At 39.6% G+C, this 12986-nt stretch overlaps 1 protein-coding gene across 1 annotated transcript in view; it reads left to right on the top strand.

Annotated features, from left to right (window-relative positions):
- RAPGEF4 (Rap guanine nucleotide exchange factor 4) overlaps positions 1 to 12986 on the top strand; it is a 234699-nt gene that overhangs the window by 35782 nt on the left and 185931 nt on the right. The window lies entirely within an intron of this gene.

Below are 12986 nucleotides of genomic sequence, written 5' to 3'. Positions count from 1 at the left end.
TGGAATTTTCCAAATATCTTATTGCTTTGAGTTTAATTGAATTATGGTCAGAACACATACTTTGTAGAATATCAGTCTTGTGAAATTTGTTGGGACTTGTTTATAGCGCACCAAATTGTCTATCCTGGTGAATGTGCTGTGTACAGTTGGAAAGAATGTGTATTCTGTAGTTAGTGGAGGTGTTCTATAAATGTGAATTAGCTCAGTGTACTGGATGGTGATGTTCAAGTTTTCCATGTCCTTACTATTAATTTTATCTTGTTGTCCTATCAGTTATTGAGAGGACAGTCTTAAAAATCTCCAACTGTGATTGTGGATTTGTCTATTTATTCAATAATTTTGTCAATTTTTATTTCAAAATGTTCTATAATTAGGCACTTATGCATTTATTATTTTTATTTCTTCCAGGTAAATTGCCTCCTTTATCATTATAAAATCTCTCCTTATTTCTGGTAATACTCTATGCCTTGAAATCTAGTTCATATAATGTTAATATAGCCATTCGAGCTTCTTTATGCTTTCTCTTTTTTTTAATGCTTTTATTTTCAGATTATCTGTTCTTTGTATTATACATATAAGGAGAACATATAGATTCGTTTTAATTTTTATCCATTCTGGCAATTTTCTTTTTAATTGGAATATTTAGTCCATTTACATTTAACATAATTGTTTATATGATTGGATTTAGATTTACCAGTTTGCTCTTTTTCTCTTTGTCCCATCTGCTTTTTTGTTCCTCTTGCTTCCTTCCCTGCCTTATTTTGGATTAATTGAGTATTCTTTAGAATTCTGCATTAGGTTGGTTCTTCAGGAAGCAGATGCCAAGATGGCAGCACTATAGGTGCAAGAAATTTATTGGATGCAATGCCGACAAAAGATAAAAAAGAGAGAGAGTAGGCATCTGACACCTGTGAAGGGAGGGTGGAAGAAAGGAGGGGTAGGGTAGAAAGAGCCTCAAACTGTGCTGTGATTTTGAGAAAGTCTCTTCCAGCCTGTTGGAGGGCTTTGGTGCAAAGACTGCCTGTAAACAGTTTTACACTGGGCAGAAATGGCCAAGTGCTAGTATCCCTGTCATGTTCAGTCATTGACTAATGGTGAAGAACATGGCTTTGATTCACAAACAGTTGATCCCAAAGGTGCTGCCTTTGGATGCTGTCAGCGGACTGTGCTCCTTACAGCTCATTAGCTTGTTTCTTCTGGAAGGGAGACCTAAACGAGGCACATTCATGGCTGCCGTGAATTCCATTTTAATTTTTCTATTGGCTTTTAAATTTCTTTGTATTAATTTTTAGTGGTCAATTGGGAGATTACCATATATATTTTTAATTTTTCACATTCTACATAGAGTTAGTATTGTAGTGCTTCATGTCAAGCATTGGAACATTGCAACTGGGATAGTTCCATTTACTGCCCCCTCCAGCCTTTGTGCTGTTGTTATGTATTTATGTTACAAACCCAACAATACAGTGTTATAATTTTAATTTAAATAGTTGTATGTGTTTTGAAGAGTTTCAAAGAAGTGTGTGAAGTGTGTGTGTGTTTTATATTTACTCACATATTTAACACTTTGAGTGATCTTCATTCCTTTCTGTAGATCCAAATAACTATCTCGTGTCATTTACCTTTATCCTGGAGAATATTTCTTCAACATTTCCAATAGTGCAAATCTGCTGGTGATTAGGTTTTGTTTTTTCTGAAAATGGCCTCATTTAGCCTTCGTTGTCTAAGAATATTTTCTGCCAAATATAGAATTCTAGCTTGTCAGTTGTTTTTCCTATTGGTACTTTGAAGTTTTCATTATGTTATCTTCTAGCCTCCATTACTTTTGATGAAAAGTTAGTATAGTTTTCTCTTGTTCATGCCATTTTCCTCTAGTTGCTTTCAAGATTTTACCTTTGAATTTTAGCAGGTTGAATATGATGTGCTCTGGCATGAGTTTTTTTTGAATTTGCAAATTTATGTCATTTTTTAAACTAGATTTTGGCAAATTTGGATTATTTCTTCAAAATTTCTTTTCTTGCCCGTTCTTTCCTCTCCCATTTTTCTGGGCTTTCAATTACACACATATTAGACCTTACGCTATTTTATTCCATGCTAGAATGTGAGGTTTTGTTCATTTTTAAAGTTTTTTTCTCCAGATTGGATAATTTATATTGTTCTATTTTCAAGTTCACTGATCCTTTTTTATGAACATTTTTAATCTATTTTTTAAAATTTTATTGGAGTATAGTTGATTTACAATGTTGTGTTACTTTCAGGTGTACAGTAAAGTGAATCAGTTATACATATACATATATCTGCACTTTTTTTTTCTTTTAAGATTCTTTTCCCCTGTAGGACATTACAGAGTATTGAGTAGAGTTTCCTGTGCTATAGAGCGGGTTATCATTAGTTATCTATTTTATATATAGTAGTGTGTATATGTCAGTCCCAATCTCCCATTTTATCCCTACCCACCCCCCTTATCTGCTGGTAACCATAAGTTTGTTTTCTACATCCGAGTTCACTGATACTTTTTATTGTTTTCTTCCAATATGTTGTTAGGTCTATCCAGTGAATTTTTTTTCAGTAATTGTATCTTTTAGTTATCAAATTTCCAATTGGTTCTTTTTTATAGTTTCCCCTTCTCTGCTGAGATCTTTAAGTATCCTTTAGCACAGTTATAATAACAGCTTTAAAATCCTTGTCTGCTAATTCCAATAGCTGCATCATCTCAGAGTTGGTCTCTATGGATTACCATTTCTTTTGAGGATGGGTTAACATTTTTTTAATTTCTTTGCATAACTAGTAGTTTTGGAATGTACCATGGACATTGTGAGTGAAATGTTATAGAGCTTCTGAATTTGGTCATAGGCCTTTAAAGAGTGTTAATTTTTTTGTTTTAGCAAGTAATTTGTTACTGATGGAACTCAAATTCCAAATTTGTCTTCCCTGTGATAGATAGCAGCAGGATCTGTTTAGTTCTTTTCACCTTAGCTGGGCTGCTTGAAGTCTGCTCCACACATGTATAGTATTGGGATCATTTGGAGATTTTATCAGATTTTGTGTATTGAATTTGGAGCTTCCCCTCTATGACTTTCTTCTCTCTGGATTTCCTCCCTCATTTTTCAGCTGCTCTCTTCTCTCTGAACTCGACTCCCCAACCAGTAAGATGGCAAGTTTCTACCTGAGATATAGCTGCCCTGCAGAACTGATTGTCTGGGCCTGCCCTTAGTTGAAAAGCTGTTAAAAAAAAAAAAGGGTAACTTATGGAGAGCCCTTCTTCCAAGTGTCAACCCCTCTTTAGTTTCTGCCTGCTCTTGGTCATTCTTCAATGTCCTCAAATAGATATTGTTGTCGTTTTAATATTTTATCTGGAGTTTATAATTGTTATCTCTGAGAAGGTGTTACTTGCACGATCAGAAGCAGAACTCTCTAATATCCCACTTTACAGATGAATTTAAAACACACCCACACTATAATAAGTTTAAGTACCTTACCTAAGGTCATACAGCTGGTAAGTGGCAGAGCTGTGAGTTGAACACAGTAGTTTGGTTCCAGAGTCTTAGGATTTCTTACAAGGGGAGGTTTTAATGGTATAAATTACTAGGACAATGGCAAGAAGCATAGGACATACTCTGGGACTCATGAGGCCTTGTGGTGTCAATTCCTTATGCACTGGACTGTCTCAAGATTTCATTACTCAGTGGATGCTTCATATGTCTTTGGGGTTTTACATTATTTTAAGATCTTTAGGTTATGAAAAATCCCATATTTTCAGGGTCCTGTGGTGTTGGGCTCCTTGGTCATCTTACTTGGAAACTGGTGAAGTTTATCATATGGTTGTTTTAGTGATTAAAATAAAGAGAACTTTTGAAGGAGAGTAATGTCAACAGTAATGTAATGAAAGTATAGGAATTGCTTATTGAAGAATCTCACAATAACAGTCATGGGATTGTTGACTTGAAAAAGTGTAAGACTATTTAGCTGATGTGAGCCATAGACCTTGGAAGCATAAGAATACCAAGCTCGAGCAATACTTGTTTTGGAGTTTCTGCTGCTTCTTCTTTGTCTCCTTTTTTCTCCTCTAGCCTAAGTCAGTTGCAGTTAACATTCATCACATATTTAATTTCATCTTATTCTTCTTACCTCTTGATTTTTATCTTCACTTTGCAGTTTTGAGCCTGACTTACTTCATACTGATTCTGTCATAGTTTGTAAGCTGATTTGTGAAATAGTGAGATCTTATTCACGTATGTTACTTTCAAACTAAAAGAAAAGGCCTATGTGTTTGCTTCTGGAATTCTCTCGGCATCCCACACCAGTGCTCGGATACCATGCTCAAGCTGACCGGCCAGTAAAGAGCAGGGGTTCAAGACTACATTGATGGATGATTCTGAATCCCAGCCAGTCAGTTCTGGGAAGGTGGGCTTATCTTCCGAGTGAAATAAAACTAAGTCCTTGAAGGCTGTGATAAAGATTTTGGCTTTCCTCCTAAGAATAACGGGAAGCTATGCAGAGTTTTAAGCAGCCGAGTGACAAGCCCAGATTTAAATCTTTTAAATCGTTACTCTGGATGTTTGTGGAGCAGTTCATATAAACAAGTTCTAGAGTGTAGAAATGCATATAAACGTGTAAATTTTTTTAAATTTTATTTAATTTAGTTTTGGCTACGTTGGGTGTTCGTTGCTGCGCGCAGTCTTTCTCTAGTTGCGGCGAGCAGGGGCTACTCTTCGTTGTGCTGCACAGGCTTCTCATTGCGGTGGCTTCTCTTGTTGCACAGCACGGGCTCTAGGCACACGGGCTTCGGTAGTTGTGGTTCACAGGCTCGGTAGTCGTGGTTCACAGGCTCGGTAGTTGTGGTTCACAGGCTCGGTAGTTGTGGTTCACAGGCTCGGTAGTTGTGGCTCATGGGCTTAGTTGCTCCACAGCATGTGGGATCTTCCCAGACCAGGGCTCGAACCCGTGTCCCCTGCATTGGCAGGCAGATTCTTAACCACTGCGCCACCAGGGAAGCCCTAAATGTGTAAAATTTAACCCAAGGATACAATCTAGAAGAATACCCTGGCTAGTCTTCAAGCAGCCCTCCTGAGTATTATCTCTCCTGACTACAATTCTGAAAAGAGCTGGGAAGCAGAAAGTTCCAGATTGAACCAGAAGCAGAACTCTCAATATCCCACTTTACAGATGAATTCAGAATACACCCACGCTATAATAAGTTTAAGTACCTTACCTGAAGTCATACAGCTGGTAAGTGGCAGAGCTGTGAGTTGAACACAGTAGTTTGGTTCCAGAATTGGGGGGTGCAAGGGCCTGGAATGTGAGTATTTTGAATTTCTGACAAGAGGCATTGTTTTAGTAATGAAAAATTGAAGCAATGCAAATATCAAGGAATTAGAGACTTTAATATTCTAAATCTACGAAAAGTGACAAGTCTATATATTATGTCTATGTGGAAATACATATGTCATAACTTGTTAATTTTCAAAAGCAAAATTAAAAATGGAATATACATGTTTAAAATTATTAAAACAATCATGTTTTAACAAAAATACACAAAAATAGAGATGAAACTTATTATACTTGGTTATCCACCAAATGCTGCTGCTTAACAGCTGTCAAAAAGTTTTGTTGCTTAAAATGTGAAAACAAACCTAGTATTATTTCAGTAATCATTGGAAACCCGAGTTAAAAGTATTGAGATGCTGCTAAGACAGCAATGTTTTCAAGAGATTAAAAACTTTCATATGAAAAATGTACTGATAATATCTCCCCTTCCCAAAGATTTGTGGAGCTCAAGAAAATTTTAAATGTATCTTGAAAGAACTGACAACTCCTGAATTAAATAGAGCCTTTTGCTTCAGCTTCAGCTAGTTTGTTGATAGACGGTTACAACAAGGTTAATAATGATTTGTTTGGTTTTTTTTCCTCCAGTTTTTTATAGGATTTTATGCTTCTTGTGCGCAACTTGCTAAAATCATGGCACTCATATTCCACATTAAAATAAACATTGAAGCGTGCATGTGTAAAATAAACATCGGTGGGGAAAGGAAGAGATTTCTTAGGGAAAGAAAAAATCACCGAAAGGTGTGCTGCACCCTGGGCAGTAGGTTGAGGACCAAGTTACTCTGTTTTTGTAAATAGTGTCAATCCTGTATTCTGGGCTGAAAAACTGGCAAATGACAGCTTTCTCTAGTAATTCCTGAGGGCATCTCTACTGTTTTAGAGAATAAATCATACATAGACATTTGAACTAAGGCAGTCTCGCCGGACCTCTCCTTTTGCAACTGACTTCCAGTCTCAATGGGATATTGGAGACGAGGCTCCATAGAATAAACAGTCCGGGAATGACTGCCTGGCAATTGTTTCATGGAAAACAGGGAGGGGTGGGGGACAACAACCCTGCTCTGTTCACTGGCTCTTTAATTTAGATTACCAATGATAAAGCCGGGGCTACGGCTAAAGAAAGGTAGGATGCAGACGCAGGAACATTAGTGCTAATATGCTGCAGAAAGACGAGATAAATCAACCCAGCTCTCATACATCACCGAGAAGCTGACTGCAACTTGACCATGTGCCTGAGCAGTCCCATCAGTGAGAAGAGCAGAACATGGATTAAAAAAACCTAGAATGTACCTTTAGGGGCAACGGCCGAGCTGGACCTGGGAGAAGTGTCTGGTGTAAGTTTCAGCTTGTTGTATCCACGTATTTGCCAGTGTGTTCCCACGCAGGGAGCTTGTTTCTCTTTCTGTGTTTTCCTGGAAGCCTCAAGCATGTTTATTTACAGTCCTAGACTTCATTTTGTGTAAATGGAATACCAACCTAATAAAGTTCTGAACAGAGAACAGTGTAGCCCAGGGTTTATCCAGGAGAGAAATGTGAAAAAGTGATGTGATCATTACTGTCTATAGGAAGCCTGTGGGTGAGTTTTGTTTTTTTGGTTTTTGTTTTGTGGGGAGGTGAGGGTTAGAGGGATAGATTTTAAACTTAAAAACTCAGTTCTTTTGCCACTCATCTGAAAAGACGTGTTGGTAACCCAGCTTTTCACTCCTCCTGTGGTCTTTTGTTTTGAAAAACTGTTTGAATATGTAAGCCAGACTGCTCGAAACGCATTATATTTTTATGACTGGGATGTTTGTATTGTTTCATATCTGTTATTAGACAAAATAATCATAACGGGTGTTTTCTATGGACCTTTTTATATTCCAAAATTAAGTACAGATGGTAATTTCCAGCAGTTTTAAAAATTTGTCAATTATTTAATTTAGCATCACTTAAGCATCTGCACAGGGAGAAAGCTGAGATGGTACAGAAACTGAATAAGCATTGATTGCTCGTCTGAATTGCATCTTTAAAGTTTTTGCCTCAAATCTCTGATTTCACAGTTTATTTTTACCAAATTAGATTATCATATTTCATTATCAAGGCTGTGAATGGGTGGAACTCTCTCAGATAGCCTACATTTCCCGTTAGAACAGCGCATAAGGCGCCCGCTGATTGTTACTCAGAGGGATCTTCTCATGCCGGCTTCACCGAGAAGATTGCTTAAATAATGCATGGGCAAGAGCAAGGCAAGATGGAATTTATGGCCCAGATGCTGAGTTCAGGCTTTTGTTCGGAGGAGACACTACATAAGCGTGAGCATGTAACATCCACCAAGGCTCCAGGGGAAGGGTGTAACTGAATGAAATTAGTGGCCACATGGTGCTGTCCATGTTATATCAAAACAAGCCTTAAAGCAGTCCACTGAGTCTCTGGTGTGGTTTGAGGGAGGGAGGAAGGGGCAACTGGAAATGTCCATTGCAAACAGAATCCCCTGACCGAAAATCCCACGGGACAGACACAGGAAGTGACTGTGATACAGGGAGCAGGGTGGCCCTAGGGAGGGAGGGGCTGTTTGAGTGATGAGAGGCGGTATGGCAGCCTTGTTAGGAAAGAATAAACCTTGACCAAACTGCAGCATTCTATATACCGTGTCTTCCATCTTGTCCTAATTAGAGGAGTTCGTCTGCTGAATCCTAATCTCTTTAATTGTTGATAGAGCAGGCACGTGACTTGCTATAAATACACACGAGCATTCATTTCTGAAATAATGGCTGTTGCCAAATATATTAGACCAACAGGAGTGCTGGACTAAGGAAGGCTGTGCTGAATAGTTGAGTTTTGGAGGTGATGGACCAGTTGAGAATCATCGCACAGCTGGGCCAGCAGCTGCACCCAGTGCTCTGTCAAGTTTGGCCTCCAATTTCCTTGAACGTGTCCTTGTTTGCCAAAATGTTGAAGGTAGCAAGAACTTGTTTCAAAGGAGCCCACCACAAGTGAAAAAGACCTTTTCCAAGGAGTCTTTGTCGAGGTGTGTAGTCAACAGCAGCCGTGGTTAAATGAGGGGTTGATTAGGCAATGGGAATTTTGAATAATCCTAAAAATAAAAACCAAAGACAAAGTTGTAGAATGAGGTAAGCTGGCAGGAGACCAGAGTACATTAAAAGGCTGCTTTGGGTCATCACTGCCCTAACTAAAGGACGTATGGAAAAATCCCATAATAATATCCAGCAATAATTATCTTGTAGTTAGGAAAAAATAAATAGGCCTGTGGTTGGAAGGCAGCCCAGTAATCTCCACGTCTTTGTTTCCTAACAGTGTATTTTGGTATTCTTTGGGACTAGGTCAGGAGGAAGTGTCAGAGCATTTTATATTAAGAAGCATCCTAAGGAGAGAATAACAAGGACTCTCCTTCCATTCCCTGGTCCTGGCTTGAGCAGGTATTTATTTAGCATATGCTATGTATCTAGCATGTACTAGATACACACTCTGACCAACTAGATTATAAACTGTTTGAGAGCAGACCCTTGGATTTCTACTTCTCTGGCATAAATTCTGTCTCTTGAAACCCATTGCCCTTGATATGGTACTAATTGCACCTGTGTCTAATTCCTTGACTTTAAAGAGATTAAGTGTAAAATCTTTGTTATGTAAATGTTTTATTTTGCTGTTATGACACAGGCACCTCTTCCCTCTTCAAATTTGAGGGCCAGTGACTGGAACACTTACAAGTTAGGTGATTTGGGACAAGATGCTTAACCTTTGGGAGAGTCAGCTTCCTCATTTGTGACATGAGGAAGGTAACATTTATCACGCAGGATTGTGAGAATTAAGAGATGTGCCTAAATGCATAGGAGGTGCTTTCCTGCCCTCACAGAATATTAAAAGCCGGATAATTGACCGTATGGACTGAGTCGTGGTGGGGCATGGGTGGGGGTGTGGGGAGAGGATGAAGAGGGGCAGGAGAGCTGACTAGGAGAGGGTAACAGAATCTTCAGTGAGAATATGACCTGAGACGGCATGGTGCCAGTGGGAACTCAGAGGAAAGGATGAATCCGAAATAGGTTTTAAAGGGAAAATTGACAGAATGTGGCAGCCGATTATATTAAAGTAGGGTAAAGAAGAAGGAAGATTATAAAGAAGAAATAGTCATGGTGCTGAGGGAAAAGGTCATGGGTTTGTGATAATGGCAAGGTATGATGTGTATGTGTGTGTGTGTATGACGATGTGTGTGTGTATGACGATGTGTGTGTGTGTGTGTGTGTGTTCCAAAACTCAAAAAGCTAAAACAATACAGTCCTTCAGGGACTTAAGAACTAAGAGAACATAAGAAGAGAAGAGAAAATTAGAGTGCCTAGTTAACTCATGTAAAGGGAAAGAAAAAAAATCAATAATAAACCAATAATAACAGGACTATTGCTGACAATAGAGTGAGAATTCAAAGGAATTGCTTAAAATGGCAAATCTATGTTTGGAGTTTTTCCCAGACAAGACCCACAATCATCAAATAATAAGGCTTTTCTGCAATCTTGGAACTCATTTAAGTTTTCCTGAGTCAAAAAAAAAAAAAAAAAAAAGTGCCACTGAGGGGATACGAATAGTGTCAGGGTTGGGAAAGAAAAAGCATGAGGAATGGAAATTCTCAAAATAGCTTGGTTTTAAGGAGGAGATGGGAGCCAGAAGATGGCTGGTTGACCTTTCGGGACTTACCCATTCATTATGACTTGTCAAAGTTTGGCAGCTGTCTTTTCTTAAATAACTTAATGTGATTTTTCAGGAAATTCAAGCAGGAATTAAAATCGTGCCAAACCCCCAACTGGCAAGTAGGTTGTCCAAGAGCTCATCTGCAAATCCTTTATCAGAACAATGCTGTAAACATCTTTGGGCTGCTTTTCAAAAGTCTGCCTAACTCATCCTACAGTAGAACGCATGTACATTTGTGATAAAAAATTAATAGCAAAAAGACTTATTAAAATATAAGCAATACCGTAAGAATGGAAAATGTTTTGAATGCGAGTACTTGGGAGACGCAGGTTGGTTACAAGATGGTCTGCGCTGTGGCTATTTTTAAATCTGTGTCCGTTTTCACTGATGTAAGAGACTTTGACTTCTTCGGTTTTGAAACGTAAGGATTTCCTTGTCCTCAGTTTCAGGCGTATCATGAATTTCATCTTTAACGTTATGTGCTATGACCAGGATTGTTTTCACAAATTGAAAAAGGAAAGGGAATGAGGATGAGAGAAAAGGGGGAGAGAAAGAAAGATACTTATGGTAGCTGGGGCAAAAGTTCAGAAACAGAGGAGGAAGAGCAGGTTTAAAGAATGAATGAGAAAGTTATTGCATGACGGGAAATTAAGGGCGTTTTGAACATTGAAAAGAGGAGTATGGCCAGCCCTCCGATACAGGTTCCGTATCCGCAGATACACAGGGCCGACTCTACTACGCCGTTTTATATAAGGGATTCAAGCATCCGCAGAGTTTGGTATCCGCAGGAGGTTGGGGTGTGCTGGAACCAATCTCCCGTGGATACTGAGGGAATGACTGTATATAAGAATGTACTTGCTGCTTTCGAGGACTAAAACATAAAGGCAAATATCGGGCCTAATAGCTTCCTGGATCTGCCACTAGGGGGTACTTTAAGACTTAGAAGTTTCTTGAGTGGGTGATGCTGCTCATGTGACTGGTAGACCTGAGAAATCTCCTAGGAACCTTTGGTCCCCTTGAGTTTTACCCTTTTAGCCCCCTCTTGTCTCCACTTCCTTCTCTATTCAGTGTGGATACCAGGGCCTACTATAATATTTCAACCGCCTTGTTACCAATATTTTCAGTTTTCCCGTTCATCCAGTCACTAAAGATCTATTGAGTGACTCCTGTTTGTCAGTCATTATAGTATTGGATATGTAGAAATGAACTTTTCTAGTATTGGATAGTTAGTTAGGATCTTGACACCTACCAGGCTGGATACCAACCCTTAATCCAGTTGTGTGCTTTCTCCTGCTTCCAACCGGACTGCTAAGCACTGCCAGAGAAGATCATACCACTGTCCAGATGGATGCTATGGTAAACTTTTGACCTCCAGTCTCAACTGGACCCCTCAGCTCAGTGAAAACTTTTCTACTTTCTCCCAGTCTTTGACCAAACCGCCTCTCCGCGGCACTTTCAGCAGATAGTCTCACCTCTTAACCATGCAAGATGTCAACTTCCTGCCACCACATCTGTTACCTGCATAACCCAACTAAAGCCAATTGCCTTGAGGACAGTTCAACATGGTGAAAGTCAAACCTGACCCAGAAAGCCTTGGAAGACAGAGTCTTTACTGAAAAGTTCTTAAGGAGTTAACCAAGACCAAGAGGAGAACTAATCTCAGAACACATAGCCTGATTTTTTAACAGTTGTTTGTACACCTTTTCCCCCCCAAAGTCTGGCCCCTCGTGGCAGCTGTCAATTTATTCTTTCCCTCTGTCCTCCTCCTCTGCCCCACGCTAATTCACCTCATCATACTCCTGTCTGTCTTCTCTCATCCCCTCATAGGTAGAGCAACCAGTCTCTCTTGGTGTCGGCCATTTTCCTCCCACCTCGCACCTCAGTCAGCACAAGTCGTAAAGAGTTCAGCAAACAAATTCTCCTTTATCTGAGTGAGAGGAAGAAGGCATTACAAATATGAGTGATCTAACATATATTAATTAAAATTGTCCATTTGGGCTTCCCTGGTGGCGCAGTGGTTGAGAGTCTGCCTGCCGATGCAGGGGACATAGGTTCGTGCCCTGGTCCAGGAAGATCCCACATGCCGCGGAGCAGCTGGGCCCGTGAGCCATGGCCACTGAGCCTGCGCGTCCGGAGCCTGTGCTCCGCAATGGGAGAGGCCACAACAGTGAGAGGCCCGCGTACCACAAAATAAAATAAAATAAAATAAAAAAATTGTCCATTTGTATTCATCCATCCTACCTTTCCTCAGGTTAGAATAGAAGAGGTTTTCCTCTTCTGATTCCTCCACCTATGTACAGTTTCCTCTATTTCCTGTAACTTTGAGCTTTTCATAACTAGGGGATCCTTCTCATCAGAGTGTACAGGGGCTCCAGCCACTCCAATCTTTAAAAAAAAAAAAAATAGGACAAAACCTTCATCTTCCCCATATACTTTTTTATCTATTCTTAGCATTTTCTCCCCCTTTATAGCCAAACTTCGTAAAAGGCTTGTCTACATTTGTTGGGTCTGTGTCTTCCCTTTCTAAACACTCCTCAACCCACTGTGATTTAAAGTCTACCCTGACCACTTCATGGAAACCCCTCTAGCTAAAGTCATCTACCACCTACTTGTTCTGAATGTGAAGGAGATTGTCATTTTTTAATCTTTCTACAGCACTTGGCATCAGAGATCATCCTCTTCTTGAAATAGAGCTTTCCATTGACTTCTTTGTGCTCTTCTATTTCTTGATCTCTGCGGGCTTATCTTTCTTTACGTGCTATTAAAATACAGGTGATATTCGGGGTCACTGTTCTTTTCTGACTTTGGGAGGAATAGGGAGTGGTTTCCATCCATTCATGAGCCTTCTGTTAGTATTTGCATGCTAATGACTTCCACGTTTGGGTCACACTAGCCCTCAACTCAGGAAGCAAGATAGAGATTTGTGCTTAGAGATCCCCTCCTCACTCAACTGGGATTTGACCCCAGAATGGAGCAGTCAG

The sequence above is a fragment of the Aethalodelphis obliquidens genome, unplaced genomic scaffold (genome assembly GCF_003676395.1).
Source record: "Aethalodelphis obliquidens isolate GAN/ISIS:26980383/991018 unplaced genomic scaffold, ASM367639v1 scaffold2, whole genome shotgun sequence".
Taxonomy (NCBI): Eukaryota; Metazoa; Chordata; class Mammalia; order Artiodactyla; family Delphinidae; genus Aethalodelphis; species Aethalodelphis obliquidens.
Note: the sequence above shows the minus strand (reverse complement) of the source record. Positions and strands in the feature narration are given on the sequence as shown.